We start from the raw sequence: 12,206 nt of genomic DNA, 5'->3' as shown, positions 1-12,206 counted from the left end.
ATAATATCAGTGACCCTAGAATTGACGTAAGAACAACACCATGGGCAGCAATTTCCTTTTTTATATTTTGTGAAACAAAAATAGGAACCCAAAGTTTCCTACGCTTGTCTTGTGAGGGTTCAAGTAGAATAGTCAGTAAGGTACAAAGTCTCTTACTAGATACTCTCAAATTTAATAAAAACACTTACAATAGAAGTTCAAAGTCTTCAGCTCTAAATAATTGCAGCCACTACTATCACAATTTGTCCTTCTACAACACAAACTTTTCAAAAGTTCAAATTGACTCTGAATACAATAGGAAGCTCAAAGTTTGCACAATTGAATTCAAATCCCTTTTGAACAAAATAGTAAAATTCTCGATCAATTCAAAAACATGTCATCGCATAACAAGTTGGATTGACATAAAGTCTCAAAACAACCTACCTCTTTTATTGAAAGCAATTTAGATTTACATCTAAGCTCAAATTCTTAAGAGTGTGTGCACAAATTGGCAAAATTTCCTTGCCTTGCCAAGAGATGACTATTTACAATGAGCTCCCTCTTTTATATAGGAAAAGAAGAGGGAGAAAGGTGGAGAGAAAAGGAAAACCCTCATCCACCTTGACTGACACAGGCAAAGGGTGAATAACTACGGCCAAAGGCTCACCCAGCTATCCAAACCACCCTACAAGAGTTAACACAACGGAAGCGAACACAAAGAACAGCAACCAAAGGAGGAAGAAGAGTGAAATACTTTTATTGATTCATCAAAATATCTTCATACATGCCCAGCTGTAAGGCCTTCTGGTTTACGGCCAATTTCAAATACATTCACATTTAGTGATCCAACTGCAAATTCGCACTTTCAGTTCTTCTCTCTAATTTTCTTCCCCAAAAACCTACCTAACTCTAAGCCTAAACACTCTATATATACTTGCCAAAATGGCTTACAGATTATTTTAGAACATTACATAAGAGGAAGGCCAACCCAACAACGGTCTGGATGCATCCCAAGAGAATATCTTAACATAAATGTTGTGTACAAAATAAATCCCACAAGTCGGCTTGCAGAAATCACGTTCAAACGCTAATGCTCAATGTACACTAGGTAACTCAGCGAATGAAGAGTCGCTTGGCATACACTGGGTAACTCGGTTAATGAAGAGTCACTTGGCATACACTGGGTAACTCGGCAAATGAAGAATCACTTGGCATACACTGGGTAACTTGGCAAATGAAGAGTCACTTGGCATACACTGGGTAACTCAGTTAATGAAGAGTCACTTAGCGTACACTGGGTAACTCGGTTAATGAAGAGTCACTTGGCGAACACTGGGTAACTCGGTTAATGAAGAGTCACTTGGCGAACTGGGTAACTCGGTTAATGAAGAGTCACTTGGCGAACACTGGGTAACTAGGTTAATGAAGAGTCATTTGACGAACACTGGGTAACTTGGTTAATGAAGAGTCACTTGGGGAACACTGGGTAACTCGGTTAATGAAGAGTCACTTGGCGAACATTGGGTAATTAGGTTAATGAAGAGTCACTTGGCGAACACTGGGTAACTAGGTTAATGAAGAGTGAACAAAATGAGCAGGATAACAAGGCAACCTAGGATGCTCCTGCATCAGACAACCGGGGTTGAAAGGAATGATTCTTCTGAATCATTGAAATGTCACAATCTGAGTGGAATCCAACTCAGATTGCGAAATCCATGAAGCATCTTCAATAGGCCTATTCTTCCACTTTACCAAATATTTATAGTAATCTTTTCCTCTTGTGCTCTTGCCAACTCTCTGATCTAATATCTGTTCAACTTCTTTAATCTGCTTCTTAGGATAATCTTCTCATACAACAACTTCATCATCTGACTTATGATACTTATACAAATCAGCAATATTGAATATAGGAGATATATCAATGTCATCAGGTAACTCAACTTCATAAGCATTACCACTGTCAAACTTCTTCAAGATCTTACAAGGTCCAAATTTCTTCATCTTCAGCTTACTGTATGTTCCAACTGGGAATCTTCCTTTCTTTAGATGAACCATCACCTCATCACCAACTTGAAAATCATGGTGTTTTCTAAACTGATCAACATTCTCCTTATACTTCTAATTACTTTGTTCCAACCTCAACTTCACTTCCTTATGCAAAGACTCCATAAAATCGGCAAATTCTTCTCCTGCAGCGCTTTTCTTTTCTTCACCAGCAACATCTCTCAAATCTGATATACCTCTAGTATGCATTCCGGTAATAATCTCAAAAGGTGTCTTCCCTGTACTCCTATTCATAGAATTATTATATGCAAATTCAGCTTGTGTCAATACCATCTCCCAGTTACTTGGCTTATTCCCAACTAAACATCTCAGCAAATTTCCCAAGCTTCTATTCACAACCTCTGTCTATCCATCTGTTTGTGAATGGAATGTAGAACTGAACTTCAGCTCAGTACCCATCTTCTTCCACAAGGTCTTCCAAAAATAACCAACAAACTTACTATCTCTGTCTGAAATAATACTTCTTGGTAATCCATGCAATCTCACAATCTCTTTAAAGAAAAGTTTAGCAACATGCTTAGCATCTGATGTCTTCTTACATGGTATGAAATGAGCCATCTTAAAAAATCTATCCACTACAACAAATATAGAATCATACCCCTTCACTGTTTTAGGCAATCCAAGAACAAAATCCATACTAAAGTCAGTCCAAAGTTTCTCAGGAATAGTAATAGATGTATACAAACCAGTATTTTCACTCACTCCTTTTGCAACTTGACAAACTCCACAACTCTTTACAAATTTCTAAACATCCTTATACATTTGTGGCCAATAATACTTCTCTTTCAGCAAACTCAATGTCTTATCAATTCCAAAATGTCCAGCTAATCCACCACTATGCTTTTCCTTAATCAAATTCAACCTCATAGGACTTCTAGGAATACACAACTGAATACCTTTGAACAACATACCTTCTTGAATGAAATATTCATCGTACTTACTTATGTGGTCTATCAGATTTGGTGCTCTGCACTCTCTTCACGCCTCAGAAAAATCAGGATCAACATTATACAATTCTTCATTTCATCAAAACCAAGAACTTCAACCTTCATTTCAGTCAACAAAGAACGTCTTCTACTTAATGCATCAGCAACTCTGTTAGTAACTCCACTCTCATGCTTAATCACAAATGTAAAACTTTGCAAGTACTCAACTCACTTTATATGTCTTTGATTCAATTTATGTTGACTTCCCAAGTATTGTAAAACTTTATGATTAGTATATAACACAAACTCCTTAGGAATCAAATAATGTCTCCATTTTTTCAATGCTTGAACAATGGCATAAAATTCTTGATCATACACAAAATACTTCCTTTTAGCATCGTTCAACTTTTCACTAAAGAAAGCAACAGGCTTACCTTCTTGACTAAAAACAGCTCCTATTGCATTACCACTTGCATCACATTCAACTTGAAATACTTTGTTGAAATCAAGTAAGGCCAATACAGGTAATTCAGCAACCTTTTGTTTAAAAGTCTCAAAACTCTTATCAGCTCCATGTGTCCACTTGAATTCCTTTTTATCTCCCCTCATTGTTTCAGTCATAGCATTACAAACAGCAATGAAATTCTTTATAAACTTTCTGTAAAAACTAGTCAAACATGAAATGATCTTACCTTGCCCACATTCTCAAGTGTAGGCCATTCCAAAATTGTTTTAACCTTCTCAGGATCCATCCTCAATCCATCAGCTGAAATCACAAATCCCAAATACACAATCTCCTCTTGCATAAAATAAGACTTTTTCAGATTAATCAACAACTTTTCCTCTTTCAACCTCTACAATACTTATCTAATATGCTCAAGATGTTCTTCCTTAGTCTTGTTGAATATCAAAATATCATCCAAATAAACAATCACAAACTTACCCAAGAATCTTTTCAGAACTTCATTCATCAACCTCATGAAAGTACTAGGTGCATTAGTCAAACCAAAAGGCATAACCAACCATTCATACAGACCATCTTTTGTCTTGAAAACAATCTTCCATTCATCACCTTCTCTAATTCTGATCTGATGATAGCCACACTTCAGATCAATCTTGGTAAAATAATTTGCTCCACTCAAACAATCCATTATGTCATCCATCCTTGGCATAGGAAACCTATATTTCACTGTTATCTTGTTAATGGCTCTAGAATCAGTACACATTCTCCATTGTCCATTCTTTTTAGGTGCTAATACAGCAGGTACAACACATGGACTCAAGCATTCTCTGATCAAACCTTTCTACAACAACTCATGCACTTATCTGTTAAGTTCTTCATTCTCTCCAGGTGTCAATCTATATGGTGCTTTGTTTGGCAAACTAGCTCCAGGGATCAGATCCATACAATGACTTATACTTCTTATTGGAGGTAAACCATCAAGAATATCATCAGCAATAATTTCTTTATACTCATTCAACAATTCTGCAATTTCTTCTGGCACTCAGTCAATCCTACCATCTGTCATTCGGTCACCACTGACTAGCACTCGGTTAACACTACTCGGTTTTCTTGGAATTATAGCAAAATAGACTTGATTCTTTTTCATTTCCTTTTCAAATTGTTTCCCATTAACCATGCAAATTTTTATAGCAGTACAATTAACCTCATCTGGATTTTCAATCAAAGGCAACAATATTTGTTTCTTCCCATTTACCCAAAGAGTATATTGATTCAATCTTCCATCATGTACAACATATCTATCATATTGCCAAGGTCTACCTAACAAAATATGACAACAATCCATGGGCATAATATCACACAAAACTTCATCAAAGTAATGTTCAATTTTGAACTTCACAAGGCATTGCTCACTTACCAATATCTTATGCTCATCTTTGATCCATGAAACATGATAAGGTTTGGGATGTTTTAGCCTTTGCAATTGCAACTTTGTAACCAGCTCTTCTGATGCCAGATTTGTAGAACTTTCACTGTCAATGATCACTTTACAACATTTTCTAGCCATCTTACATCTTGTCTTGAAAAGACTTCTCCTTAAAACAGGTTTCTCATCACCTTCCTTATTACATAAAGTTCTTCTCATCATCAAATTTTCTCCAGCCTCAGGTCCACTTGGTGAACCCTCATCATCTTCTTGAATCATAGAATTTCTATTACCTTGCCTACTTTCAGAGGATCTACATTCAAAAGATCTATGTCCCTCTTTACCACATCTAAAACAATTACCATGAAATCCACCTCTAGAATAGGAATTAAAGAACTAGTGCCTCCTCGGTAAGAATTACCACTTTTCCATTCGGTCTTGCCTTTGTCATCATTCTTCCATTCAGATTTGCCTTTATCCTGCACAGAACTTTCAGATCGGCCACCTTCACCATAAGCTCTACTTTTACCTCTCTAGAATCTGCCACTACTACCTCTTTGTCTTTGTTCATGCTTCTTTGTCAAGATCTCCTCAACCTTCAAGGCATACTGGTATGCTTTTTCCACACTTTCCAACTTCACAAAACTTATCTCATCTTGTATTCCAGATCTCAATCCATTAATGTACCTTGCAATTTTCTCAACATCATCATCCACATGTTCAGATTTGATGTCTAGTCTATAGAATTCCTCAGTATACTCTTTCATAGTCATGTCTTTTTGCTTCAAATTTTGCATCTTTCTCAACAAGCTAACTTGGTAATCAGCAGGAAGGGATTTGTTCTTTACCTTGTTCACCATCTTTGGCCAAGTTCTAATCTTCTCCTTTCCTCTCCTTTGTCTATCAATTTGCAAGTGCTCCCACCATAGTGATGCATGACCTTTCAACCTAGTGACTGCAATCTTCACCTTTCTATTATCAAGAGTGTTTTCATACTCAAAGAACTTCTCCATATCAGAGATCCAATCCAACATAGTATTGGTGTCCAATTTTCCATCATAAGGAACAACTTCTACAATAGGCTTTGAATTTACCCTAGACAATATTTGCAACAATCTTTCCTCATCTTGATCTTCTTCAAGTTCTGGATTATAGTTTGGTGTTGCTGCTTCATCATCACTTACATCATTAAGATGTGCTCCTCTCCTCTGGGTTGTCTCCACAACATCTAATCTAGCTGCAATTTGTCTCAACTGATCCAATATAGCATTATCAACATTATTTCCTCTACCACGAACCATCTTTACAAATTAGGTTCTTGCAAGGTCGTAACCCTTTGCAAGTTATAGGTCGAATCCGCAGATTTGCCACCCTACAACCAAACCCAAATCAGGGTTCTACACGATCCAATCTCCACAAGGACGAACCTCAGGCTTTGATACCAACTAACGCAGGCAAAGGGTGAATAACTAGGGCCAAAGGCTCACCCAGCTATCCAAACCACCCTGCAAGAGTTAACACAACAAAAGCGAACACAAAGAACAGCAAGCAAAGGAGGAAGAAGAGTGAAATACTTTTATTGATTCATCAAAATATCTTCATACATGCCCAGCTGTAAGGCCTTCTGAGTTACAGCCAATTACAAATACATTCACATTCAGTGATCCAACTGCAAATTTGCACTTTTAGTTCTGCTCTCTAATCTTCTTCCCCAAAAACCTACCTAACTCTAAGCCTAAACACTATATATACTTGCCAAAATGGCTTACAGATTATTCTAGAACATTACATAAGAGGAAGGCCGACCCAACAACGGTCTGGACACATCCCAAGAGAATACCTTAACATAAATGTCGCGAACAAAATAAATCCCACAAGTCGGCTCGCAGAAATCACATTCAAATGTTGATGCTCAGCGTACACTGGGTAACTCGGCGAATGAAGAGTCGCTTGGCATACACTGGGTAACTCGATTAATGAAGAGTCACTTGGCATACACTAGGTAACTCAGCAAATGAAGAATCACTTGGCGTACATTGGGTAACTCAGTTAATGAAGAGTCACTTGGCCTGCACTGGGTAACTTGGTTAATGAAGAGTCACTTGGCGTACACTGGGTAACTAGGTTAATGAAGAGTCACTTGGCGAACACTGGGTAACTAGGTTAATGAAGAGTCACTTGGCGAACACTGGGTAACTAGGTTAATGAAGATTCACTTGGCGAACACTGAGTAACTCGGTTAATGAAGAGTCACTTGGCGAACACTGGATAACTAGGTTAATGAAGAGTCACTTGGCGAACATTGGGTAACTCGGTTAATGAAGAGTCACTTGGCGAACACTGGGTAACTCGGTTAATGAAGAGTCACTTGGCGAACACTGGGTAACTAGGTTAATGAAGAGTCACTTGGCGAACACTGGGTAACTAGGTTAATGAAGAGTCACTTGGCGAACACTGGGTAACTAGGTTAATGAAGAGTGAACAAAATGAGCAAGATAACAAGGCAACCCAGGATGCTCCTACATCATTGACTTATTCAAAAAAAAACTCCTAATTAACTTTGACTTATTCAAAATTGCATGCCTATGCAGTTGCAACTTGATTACACGTTACAACTTTGCATGTGATATCATGCAATTACATCTTTTTCTACTACATGTAATATATCAATTACAAATACATGATGAAAATATTCTAAGTGCTTGCTACATCATTTTTTTGTCTTCATGTTACTATAGGATGCTCAATGGTTGATCTACTTAGGTTTGGTGGAAGCATCTTGATCTAGAACATGAACTTGAATCCTTAATCGCTCTACTTTACAATAGTGGTTGTCTTTTGAAAAACACATAATTTGTTTCATTCGATCTCCTTCTTGAAAACATTTTATGCATGCAATCATTCTTTCATCTCATTCTAGGCTCTATTATGTGATCATTCTTGCCTTGTGTCCCTCTTTCTTCTTTGCATGTCTCGAATTATGCATGCTGTTATTGAGTTTCCAAAAAAAGCCATAATATGGTCTTTCAAGCCTAGATGGGTCCATTGCATGGCTTTGATGTACAAGTATGGAGTTTGGGATTTTGACATATGTAGTATGGCTAGTAACTTTTCGAACGAGTAGATATATGGGTTGAAGCTCAAAGTATGTGTTTATATGGTGGAAAGAACCCAAAATGAGTTTTTGGAAGTCAAAAGCACATTCGGACAACAAGCTTTATGCATGAGAAATGCATAGAAAGATGTATACTTATAATAAAGTTGTGTGTTCTCATTAGAAGTAAACATGGATGTATATGCAAGCAACCACCATCACAAGTGTTTAAGTCATGTGGCAGCAATATGAAAAGTATGAATGGAGTGTATGCAAGCATGAAAGTGGGGTTTTTGGATGCAAAAGCACTGTAATGTTCCGAATGGTTTCGGTAATGTTCCTGAAAGTTTTGGAAATGCTCTCGAATGGTTTTGGTATGTTCCCAAAAGTTTCGGAGATACTCCCGAAAGGTTTCTACTCCGATACCACTATAATGTTCTGTTCTAGAGTTTCCTTATGAAGTCTTGTAGTATGCTTAGGTAGTCTTGTCATGTGCTTCAAGTGGTTCTCCCTTAGTGCTTTGGGTGGCCAGTGCTTCAGGTCAAATGTATAAATGGAGATCATACGGTAGTCTCTGGGTGGCGATGCACAATGGAGTGAGGTCGTATTGCAATGTTGGAGCACAAGGAGGCCATACGACAAGGAGCAGGTAGTGAGAAGTCGTACGGTGTAGGAACAAGTGACCGTATGGTGGTCTTTAGGTGACCATACAGTAGTGGATTAAAGGGTCATATGGTGACAAGGGAACAGGTGGACGTACGGTGGAGGTGGAGGGGCAATTGTTCGGAATGGAGATAGTGAGGTCATACAATGAGAAGGATAGTCATACGATATGGACAAATTGGAGGTCGAAAGGGAGGTGTGGAAACATGGTGGTGTGTTGAGGCCATATGTTTGTACGGTGATATAGAAGGAGGTTGTTCGGTGAAGTAAAGATAATTATGGGATGGAGGAAAACAAAGAAGTTCGATAACGCCGTTGGTAATGAAAGATGCAATTTATTAAACACAAACACCTTGCAGGAAACCAAAGACCAGCTAGATACACACTTGCACCAATTAATAATGATATTTCACATATAGACTCAACAATGGAGATTAGAACACACATAACCTTCAATTAGATTTGCCAAAGATGGTGCTCTAATTTACCAGATCCGAGCGAAATATTACATGGAACAGAATAAGGTGAGGGTTGAATCCCACCGAAATCAAATAAGCCAAGTAGGGAAGATCTTTCACTTCTGAAATGACGAACAATAGAGAATCCCAATGGGAATTCACAGTACAAAATAAATAATCAGAATGCATATCTACGACTGCCTACAAGCCGTGCTTAAATACCCGTCAGGGAAAGCCTTTCCGAGGGTGTACAAAGATAAGCGATGGCAACACTTACCAACGGAAATAAAAATAAAAATAGGCCTGAGATATATTTAATCAATCGGAACCACAAATACAGATATTAACTTGGGCCCCATATTAATTAATTAAAGTAACTAATTAAAGGTCTCTATATTATTTAAATTCTGGGACTAGTTAATTAATTAATTAAATTCAAAAAATTACATTAAAATTTGGGGACATGGCAAGCACGTGATAAATGAGTTCACTTTCTTTGATAGTCTCCTTCATGAATGGGTTTTTAATCCTGAGTACACATACAAATAAGGTGATGTACTTCCATATGCAACTTGGAGAATTTAGACGGAAGATAGGAGCACATAATACACAAAAACAATGCAAATCTGAAAATGAAATGAAGATATTTGCAAATAAAAACAAAAGAACACATATATACAACTTCTGCTTACGAAAGTCACAAGAGACTTTACCTCTTTCCTCCGAAAACAAAATAAGTCTCTTCAAATGTTTGTGCAAATTTGAAGCAAATCCAAGAGTTTTGGACTTAGAAAAGATTGCAGCAAAGAAGCATATATAGATTTCAAATCTTCACTCAATCTTTGCCAAATGAATGCATTCTTGAGTCAAAATCTGTTGCTTGACAAGTGTAGGAAGTTCGCGATAAAAATTGTACCATTTTAGCAACTGTTTTGACCAAGCATGTGCAAAATGCAAAGCATATTGGAAATGGCATCCAAATCATAGAATGTGATTTGAAAGACTTGTATGGAAGGTAAGAGTGATAGGAAATGCTTTAGAACTTACCTTGAGTCAAATAGTTGCTGATTTGATGAAGACAAATGCTCAAATCTAAAGCATTTTAAGGCAAAAGCGTGCCCTAGAGAGGTTATGAAATGAGCTAAAACCTCAATAAACTCCACTTTTGAGTATTTAAATGTGATCATTGGACAATTTCATGCAAAAATGACCTAAAGATCTTCAAATTCCATCAATTATTGACCAAGATATGAGTGATTCATTGTTGCAAAATCCAATTTTTGAAGAAAAACGCCAGAAAAGTGGACTTTTCAAAGCCAAAAGCATGTGTTTATGAGCTAAAAAGTGCCACATTTGCACCAAAATCACCATTGTCTCAAAACACATGCGTTTGTGAGTAAAGATATGGTTTTGAGTGTCAAAAGCATGTGCTTTGGGACCAAAAATTGCCACCTTTATGCATTTTAACACTAGCATGAATAATGGCGTGCTTTTAGGATTGCAAAGCATGTGTTTTGGAATCCAAAAAGCCCACTACATGCATAAACACATTTAGAAACCCATTATAAAGAAGTAATGACGCATTTTTGAGGAAGAAAAACACATACTTTTGCAACTGGATGTGCTTTTGGCTTGAAATTCCCCCCCATATGCATTTAACTAACTAATAAACTGTAAAAACACAAAACACGTGTTTTTCAATTCAATTTTCCCACTTATAATCACTTCAATGATTAAATATCATATTATTGTATTTGAAAAGGCCACATATGTTTTTAGAACTTAATTTATTGGCAGTGGCGTTTTAATAGGTGTTTAGCATGTTGATATATGAAACCCCACCATTATGCATTTTTAATGTCTCATGTAATTAAATTTAATAAATAACTATAGTTTTTAAAAAAGTAACATGAAAATAGACTTAAAAAGGCTAAATTTCATAAAACATTAAAAAGTATGATCAAATCAACTCAAAATGAGCTAAAATTTCAAAACGGATTTCAAAATACCCTTGAAATATAAAATGTAATTTTACCTCGTGCATTTACCGATATAAAACTCACTTTTGGAGGTTTTTTTGTTACGAAGTGTTGTCGAACTTAAAACCCCCACCTTTTCCTTCATAACTTGAGCTAGGCAATTCTGTTTGAGGCCTAAGTTAGTATGAAACAAGTGGGATTGCAAGGGCTATTAACATAAGGCAAAAGCAAGACTCAAAACTATTTACAACAAGAAAAACACAAAAAACATGAAAGTTAACCAAAAATCAAGCATCTACAATCAGAGAAGAAAAACTCTTTTTTGCAAACGTTGGGGATTAAACTTGACGGTAACTTCCAAAAGAAATGCACTAACAAAGTTATAGTGTACAATCCAAGGATAAGGAATTGTCTTAATGACACTTTATTAATATGTTAAAAACAAAGAGGCTCTACCTACAAATTCATGATAAAATTGCATAGTTTGCCTCAATTTTGTGATGTCAAAATCGAGGACATCAACCGTTCATTTCTCTCATTCCAAATATATAAATTTGATGCTCCTCGATATTTTCTTTAACCAGACTTCATGATCTTTCTTTTTATCAGTGTAATATTGTGCTTGCAGATTTTTTTAGGGTAACACTACTTCTATTCTAAAGGAGAGTAATGAGCAATGAAAAAATGCTACAAAGGGGAGTGCTTAGCATTTTCTTTTCTTGTTGTTGATTTCTTTCCTTGCATTCTTTGATAGTTCTCTATTGATGAGTTCAGTTTTCTTGCTTTGATTTGAGGATTTTGTGGTTATCCTAGGAAGATCATTGCATTAGAATTTGTAGGCTTAAAATATCCTTGGTGATTAGGCCTAGGTGAAGGGCTTAAAATTAATAACTGTCAAAGAGGCACATATTTACTTTGGTTGGACAACTTGCAGCTGTTTGCATGTTAGACTTAGTTGAACCATTGAAACATTTGGATTTTTATTAAATGGAAATAAATAACTTTATTAGACAATAATAATGATACCCTTGTAGACCTTCGCCAGGAATGGAGTTTTATGTTGACAAGAACTATAGATCTCTTATTGATGAGTCTAGGGCACCGTCTTAGCTGACCTATAGAAACATATTAATGTGTGTAATTATTCAATTTAA

The 12,206-nt window shown here is 36.5% G+C and overlaps 1 protein-coding gene across 5 annotated transcripts in view; it reads left to right on the top strand.

Moving 5' to 3' along the window:
- The window catches only part of LOC149552499 (calcium-transporting ATPase 5, plasma membrane-type-like), a 325,070-nt gene that overhangs the window by 260,618 nt on the left and 52,246 nt on the right, over positions 1 to 12,206 (top strand). The gene's annotated exons all lie outside the window — the stretch shown is intronic.

The sequence above is a fragment of the Cupressus sempervirens genome, chromosome 6, assembly GCF_028749045.1.
Source record: "Cupressus sempervirens isolate cs-2001-9-10 chromosome 6, ASM2874904v1, whole genome shotgun sequence".
Taxonomy (NCBI): domain Eukaryota; kingdom Viridiplantae; phylum Streptophyta; class Pinopsida; order Cupressales; family Cupressaceae; genus Cupressus; species Cupressus sempervirens.
The sequence above is the reverse complement of the archived record's forward strand: the minus strand, read 5'-3'. Positions and strand labels throughout refer to the sequence as shown.